The sequence below is a fragment of the Nelumbo nucifera genome, chromosome 3, assembly GCF_055504915.1.
Source record: "Nelumbo nucifera cultivar China Antique chromosome 3, China Antique-T2T, whole genome shotgun sequence".
Lineage (NCBI taxonomy): Eukaryota > Viridiplantae > Streptophyta > Magnoliopsida > Proteales > Nelumbonaceae > Nelumbo > Nelumbo nucifera.
Window position 1 is genome coordinate 23,898,346 of NC_142651.1, and position 7,460 is coordinate 23,905,805.

A 7,460-nucleotide genomic window follows, 5' to 3' on the forward strand; every position below is an offset into this window, starting at 1 on the left:
GATTCTGTGTTTCTCTCAAACACTTTATTTGTTAGTTCATCATGATACGTGGTGATTAAAAATTGTTCCGGAACTAGTTTGCATGTGACTGATCCCACTTTTCATCACGGTCAAGTCTAGCAACATGGAGACATGAAACAACCATCAAGTGGGTCCACTGAGACAGGGGATCCTACAAAGGAAGTCCACCATAAACAGGGGCACCCCTGCCGCTGCATTATTGAGTGGATATTGTTCTTTTTCCTTTTTCTAATCATGTCCTCGTTTTTCATAGGTATTGGAATAAACCTGATGTAAGGATTCCAACTAAAACAGAAAACTAAGATATACAAGATGACATGTTTACTCGGGAGAGATTTAACTAACCCTTCATAAAATTATTTAATAACACTCAGTGTGTGGTTCATCTTTGTAATTTAAAATCAACTATAACTCCAACAAAGTATTATCATTCATGCTTATCCATGCTCACCATTTTCATTTTATATATCTTAGCTAGTCTTGTAGGATAAGAACCAACTAGAAACATTTGGTTTATCTATCCAACACTTCGTATGTCCCTTGCCTTCAACACATGTGCCCATGAATAAAGTATTAATCATACATGATATATCATATTTGGAATTTGGATTTTATTTAGAGAGAGAGATTTGCTAATGTATTCATACATCATATAATTAAGGCTATATACATATACACAAATAAATGTGTACGTATATTCATACATAACAATATCTCTAAGACAAAACTATTTATAATTCATAGACAATTTCTAAACGGTTATAAGTAAATAGTTTCTAAATATTTATAAATAGACAGTTTTTGAAGTGAGAATAAAGAACATATATATCATCTTTATGCCTTAGACAAGGGGATATAATATGTCCAATGACAATTCCAAAAAAAAGAGGCATTGGCTTTTTTTTATAGATAATATATATATATATATATATATATATATTTATATATATATATATGTATGTATATGCGTAATTATATATCTAAATAAATATCATACGTATTTCTAAATTATACAAATTTAAAATCTCATCATAATGTAAAGAAGGGAATATAGCAAATGAAAGTCAGATATATAAGTTAAATTGCTTCCGTGAAAAAATTTAAAAAATGGAAAATTTACAAGACCCATTTGGGCATTAAATTTTCTAAGTTTCCAGCGGAGCCCAAGTGAACCCATTTAGCAGCCACCTAGTGCTAGTGATATATCTTTGTATCAAACCAAGCCAAACTTTTTAAGGCGCAGCAGGAGCAAGGCTGAGATGCAAATCCAAGCCTAAGGCGTCATCAAAGGTGGATACACCGTCTCCACCAGAGAACCTACTCAACGATGGGACAACCATTCCTGCATGAGCTCGAACCTGAGACCCGTGCGTCGGCATGGACTCTCCTCCCACCCGTACGACCCCGGTGTACATCAGCGTCGTAGGCGCTCTCCCGGCACCTGCCGGAAAAACGCAGCTACCATGAGAAACTTGGAAGGTCGGCGCCGCCCGTGATGACATGTAAACCCAAGAAGGCGATTGTGGCATCCCCGCCGGAGCGAGGAAGTGAGACGGCGGGGAAAACGCCGATATCGTTGGGTTTCTAACGTATGAAGCGGCGGAGTTTCTACCGGCTTGCATTTGCGCGCGCTTTAGCTGCTGTCTTTCTTTTTTGTGAGCGTTTTGGTGGCCACCCAATGCTTGTGAGTTGGCAAATTCACGGCAACAGTACTGACACTCGAATTTCCGGCTGTCGTTGGGCAGGAAACCGCTAGATTCCGGTGACCCAGATGGAATTCTGCCTGAACCTACCTCGTCCTCTTCTGAAACATCAAAGCCAAAGAGCTTCAAGCGTACGTTGTTGGTGGGATTGTTTGGTTTGGTCTGATACTCGATTTCTGCCATCATCACGCAAGATTCTGCAAGAACGAGCAAGGGACTAGGGAGTGAACGAGAGAGAGAGGAAGGAGGAGGAGGAGAAGAAGAAGAAGAAGGGTTACAGACTTACAGTTAAAGGAATGACATGAGACTGATGGGTTCTGTTGGGAGGGATCAGAGGAAGAGAAAAGTGCGAAAGTAAGACAGAAGAGAAGAACTGGGTTCTAAGTGAGTGGAAGCATGACTAGCTATTTATATAAGATGTATAAAGCTCCCGTACTCCTGCTACACAGTAACAGTAGACGGAGATTCACAGATAAAAATTAAATAAACAAAGAAAGTGCTCGTGTTGGGAACATAAACGAGAAACACTCGCTCCAGTTGGCAGTTGGGTCTTAATTACCTAAACACCCTTTATTATAATCTCGATTTCTGCAAGCTAATTAATACTTTACTAGTTAATACATTAGTTAATTATGTGTTATAGATTTTTCCAATGTATCATGTCTACAAGTTGAAAGCTACCTTACGGAATCCAATGCATTGGGCCCACCTCGGGATTATAAACCTCAGAGTCCATAGTGTACGTACAAACATGCGACAACTTCTTCAATGTATGGACTGCACCAATGGCCCACAACGGGTTAGTCTCGTAATCCAATGGGCTCAATTAGGCCCATGTTTCAATTGGCTAACAACTGAAAGTCTTCCTCTTCTCTTCTTCCATATTTCTATCTAACACCATCAGTCTCAGACATCTTTTCTCCACTTTCCACGTGGCAACAGCACGAGGTCCATGTTTATACAATCTCCAACTCCAAGATACCCCTGTTTCATGGAAACGAGATTGGAATTTGGAAAGCTATGCTTCTGAATGCTTAGGTGTTACGTGGCCCCACCGTGACGTGTTGATGATGGACCAACGTTTAGTGGGTTTGCGTGATTGACGTTGAGGTTCGATTTTGTTTATAGTATTTTTTTTTTTCTTTGGGGAGATCTCCACGAATCTTACTAACCACGACGAAAGGTGTCTCGGTCTTTTTCTACGAAGAGAGAAAGAAAATACATAGAAGAAACTAGAAAGAGATCTTTTTATAAATCCCACTTCAAAAGCAGTAAATCACAGCATATCATTCCAGACAACTCAACCAAAATCTTCATCGCAACTCCAAACCTGACCCACCTGTCTCCCTTTTTTTTCGTAATGACTTCTCTGCATCTCTCACCGATTGAAAATTTCCCATAGAAGAGGAAATTCATCTTCTTAATGACAGTTGGGTTTGGGAATAAAGCCTACATATTAGATTAAGATAAAAGGATAAATTAGTGGGATGGGTTTGTTTTGGATCTGGGGCTTCAGGGCCTGTTATTGACACGAGGCACTCACCTTGCCACGTGTCACATGTTGAGAAGGAAGGGTGCTTGCACCAGAATCTGGTATGGTACATGACTTTTAACCATCTCATTTGTGCATTATTTTTAGAGCTTTATAGGAGTAGTGGAGTACTTCACTACAAAACATGTTAATCATTCATTTGCTCTTGTAAAAGCCCTAAAAATCCACTTGGACCGTACATATGGAATATTGTGTGGGACCTAATTTTATTGAGACCTAATTGAAATACATTGATTTGTAAAGCATAAAACCAAGAAAAAGCCAAAACATAACCATTGATCTGGTACTTTTTTCCACCTGTCTGATTTTTTTTATGGGGCTACACTATGGGATTGATGGGTTAATACTGTTAAAATGTCACCGCATAATGTAATATGTGTATAATGAACAAACTGGGGTTGATGGGTCAAGCCAAAAGTCAACAAAAAAAAACTAATGATTGTAACCATCTGATCTAATCTGATAACAATGGAGATTCTTACGAGGAATATTTGGTATTATTTTTTTTCCTTCTCTGACTCATTGAGTGGTTGATTGACTTGATTCTGGCATTCCTCCTTTCTCCCCACGAAAACTAACAGATTTACAATTCTTCCAAAAGAAAGTTACCCTCAAAAAATAAACTTGTTTCGGTCGTTTCTGGACTGTAAATCCTCAAGCCGGACCAGACCATACGGTTGATCCGGAAAAGGTTTGGGATTGTCCCTGGAGAAACAAGTTGGAATAAATTCTACAGGAAAACCTGGTTGAACCAAACAGGCAAACAGCGCTTGATTGGCTTTTGTGGTGAACCAACTCCAACGGTTGTCAGAATTCACCACACCTTCAAGAGACTATCAAATTTGACTCATCTAAATTGATTCGATGGGTGTCCATGAGCCCATCAAGAAAAAAAATGATTGAAGGTGAGTAGGGTCCACAAACACTAAAATCAAAATTCAATTTTGGGTTAAAATTAACAACACTGAATATACTTTAAAAAAAAAATTAATTCAATGGGCTACCAGTGTAGGGCCAAAATGATGTTAGGTCCATGAACGTCCAATTTAGGAGTGGCCCACCACCACGGAGCCAACTTGTGAAAATGAGTTAAGTACTCATGCCCAAAGTCGATGATATTTAGCAGCTTTGAACTCTATGATTGAGCACCACATGGAGTTATATAAGTAATGACCCTCTACTTAAGTTTATCAGAAAAATATAATTGATGATGACTATCTAAGTTATTAGATTCAAAGGCCAATATGAATTGTGGACTCAAGTGCAAAATCAAATTAAATAAACCAGGAAATCATGTATGGTTAATCCGGCTGATCTAAGCCAATTGGACCAAACCTTTTGCTTAAAATCATAAAATCAACTTTACATGGTTTGTTGACAGGATTTTGTTTGATATATTTTGAAGGGCTAGACAACAGGGGTAGCCCATCCCCCAACCCAATAACCCCCCAAACTCAGATGCAGGCAGGATTCGATTCCAAGTCTCCACTACAACCAACAGAAAACCTTACCAGCATGCTGACAGTATAGAATTCAGCCGCACCATATTACAAGGAGATACTCGAGATGTGCAGCTGGATGCCATGCTCTCATAGTGTTCGCAAATCACACACTTTTTGCTTTTAAGAGATCCGGGCTCCATGATTTGTCCCTTCGGATCGAGAAGTCTAATGGAATTGGACCAGCCCCTTATGGGTCCAATTTTGATTGCCATCAATGTGGTAGCTCTTACCATCAATTATTTATCTTCTTTAGGTCTATCTCATACTTGCTTAGAAATTTTTTTGGACTACTATCCTCAATGGAACCCAAGGAATTGATATCACTCAAAAGAAAAAGTTGTTGAAGTGACTTTTAATGGTTGTGAATAGAGTTAGTCATTAGCTAGGGTAAAAGTCCACATATATAGGGTTAGTGGGTTGTAGATTTATATTGGTTTTCGATAGTCCTTGCATTTCCGATGGACTTTGTCTTTTAAGGGTCTTATACCAATGAAGTTATGAAGTAGGGCCCAGCCCAACCAATCATGGTTTAAACATATATGGCGAAACATGTAGTAAGTGAAGATGATGATAAGGTTAGAGAGTAGGCACCACCCTGTACAAATCCTGGCCCCTCGGGATATTGATTGTTAGAGCAAAGGAGGCACATGCATCCTTCCTTGCTGTAGGGGAACACATGTGAAGGTGCATCTACTCGGTCTCTCCCTAGTCCCTAATCAAACAAACATCAATGATAATGAATAGGAGCCACACATGTACAAATCCAAACACTTCTCTCTTTCTCTCTCTCATATACATGCATCATTAGATAGGTGCCACTTGTACAAATCCAAACCCTTGGTCTCTCTTTCTCTTGAGAATTTGTGTAAGGTCATAGAATTACAAAACCAGTACTTTTCTAACTAGTTAATTAATTCATCAAAAACTGTCTAGTTGTGGCAATTGTCTCCACCTTTTTAACATTTAAAATATGCTTTAAAGTTTAAAGGGGCCTTAATCATGCTCACTTTGTTGTTGATTGAAGTAATGTCGATTTAAAATTTAAGATCACCCGAATCACAGATAGGGCCCACCAATCTCTGTGTATAAATAAAAATTTACCTAATGGGTCATTATTATATATATATATATATATATATATAGATTAACATAAGATTATTTCAGACAACTTCTCCTATTATACTATAAAATAAATGCATAAACTTAATAATTAACCATTTTTTGTTTCTTTTTGCAACTATTACTTTGGAAGGATCTAAATGGATAAACAAACAAAACTGACTTGATTTTTAATTTGACATCCCCTTGATGGATATGTTCAAAGTATGTTGAGCAATCCAAGCAATGTGGGTAGGACTAAATAATCCCTCGTGTATTCCTAAGTGACACTACCTACTTCAATTAAAATACTAGGTAGAGGTTGGGTGGAGTAAGCTTTAAGTCATGTGAAGTGGGTTCTAGATATTATATATAGTTGATAAATAATTGGTATGAAACTAAGCCTAGATTACAGTCTAGAATGTCTAGAATTTTTAAGCTTTCAATTAATTCCATCTTGTGACTAAAATATCTGAAAAGAGAGACCCGTGAATTAAGTAAAGGGAGATAGGAGGATTCGGTCAATTAATGAGACAAAACTGATGTGAGTGGATTGCATACAAGCTGAGACATTTAGACGGCTACATATACATACCCCAACATAGACATTTGTGTTTGGAAGACCAAATGCACATGACGACATTTTAGTTTAATATCATTAAATTCATATTTATTTCCATGTGGACTTAGCTTAAGGAAAAGGGTTAAGCTTTTGCTCCAAATGACGTGCTTCTTTAGTTATTTTAGCCAACAGTCCCTACATGAACTGCCTTTGAATTTTGGAGGCATTTGTCTCCCAAGCACCTATTAAATGGAATACCCAATGGCTCAAACTCTTTGACAAAAAGAATTGTAGCTTTTTTACTATGTTGTATGTGTGCATTAAGTCATCTATAGAGATTTGAAGCTTAAGGCAAAGGAAACAACAAAAAATTTTGTCATTCAAGGAAGGAAACTTCTAGTATATAAAAATCTAGTAAATGGGTCTGCTTATAGCTGAAATAGTCCCCAAACAGATAACCTAAGATGATGTTTTTTTTTTTTTTTTTTTTCTTAATTAATCTCTTTATAAACCCCATAGCTGCAAGAAATTTAATTTTTTATTTTGAGTGCAGGAGGTAATACTTTATCAATTTATATAAGTAAGTTAATTTGATGGTAATTATGTTGCTGAAGGAAATTAAAAAAACTGAAGGAGAAAACTAAGAATGGAGCCCATCATCAGGCATTGGATCCTTCTGAGAAGTTTCCATTGTTCAGGAGTACTCCAGATTCAACATACCTAAGAACTGGAAGGGGAAACTGATTTTCACCTAGAAAGGTTCCTGTTTCAGTGCAAACCAATTCATGAACTGGGACAGAAGAAGAGCATCCGAATTAATATTCTATCTGCTGCCAGTCATAATTGAGGAAATGCTTGTCCTTGTCAATGTCATGTCTAAATTGCTGAAGTTAGCAATATCAAATGAAATTCACCTGTATATTTATTATATAGTACAGAGTGAAAAATATTTAACAAATTAATTTTATCGCCTGTACCCATTGATCATCAATTCACCATTCCTTCCTCTATTATTTCAACTC

General features: G+C 37.4%; 1 pseudogene; it reads right to left on the reverse strand.

The window, feature by feature from the left end:
- Positions 1 to 1,029: 1,029 nt before the first annotated feature.
- On the reverse strand, positions 1,030 to 2,211 carry LOC104602478 (zinc finger protein GIS3 pseudogene; annotated as a pseudogene).
- Positions 2,212 to 7,460: the final 5,249 nt, after the last annotated feature.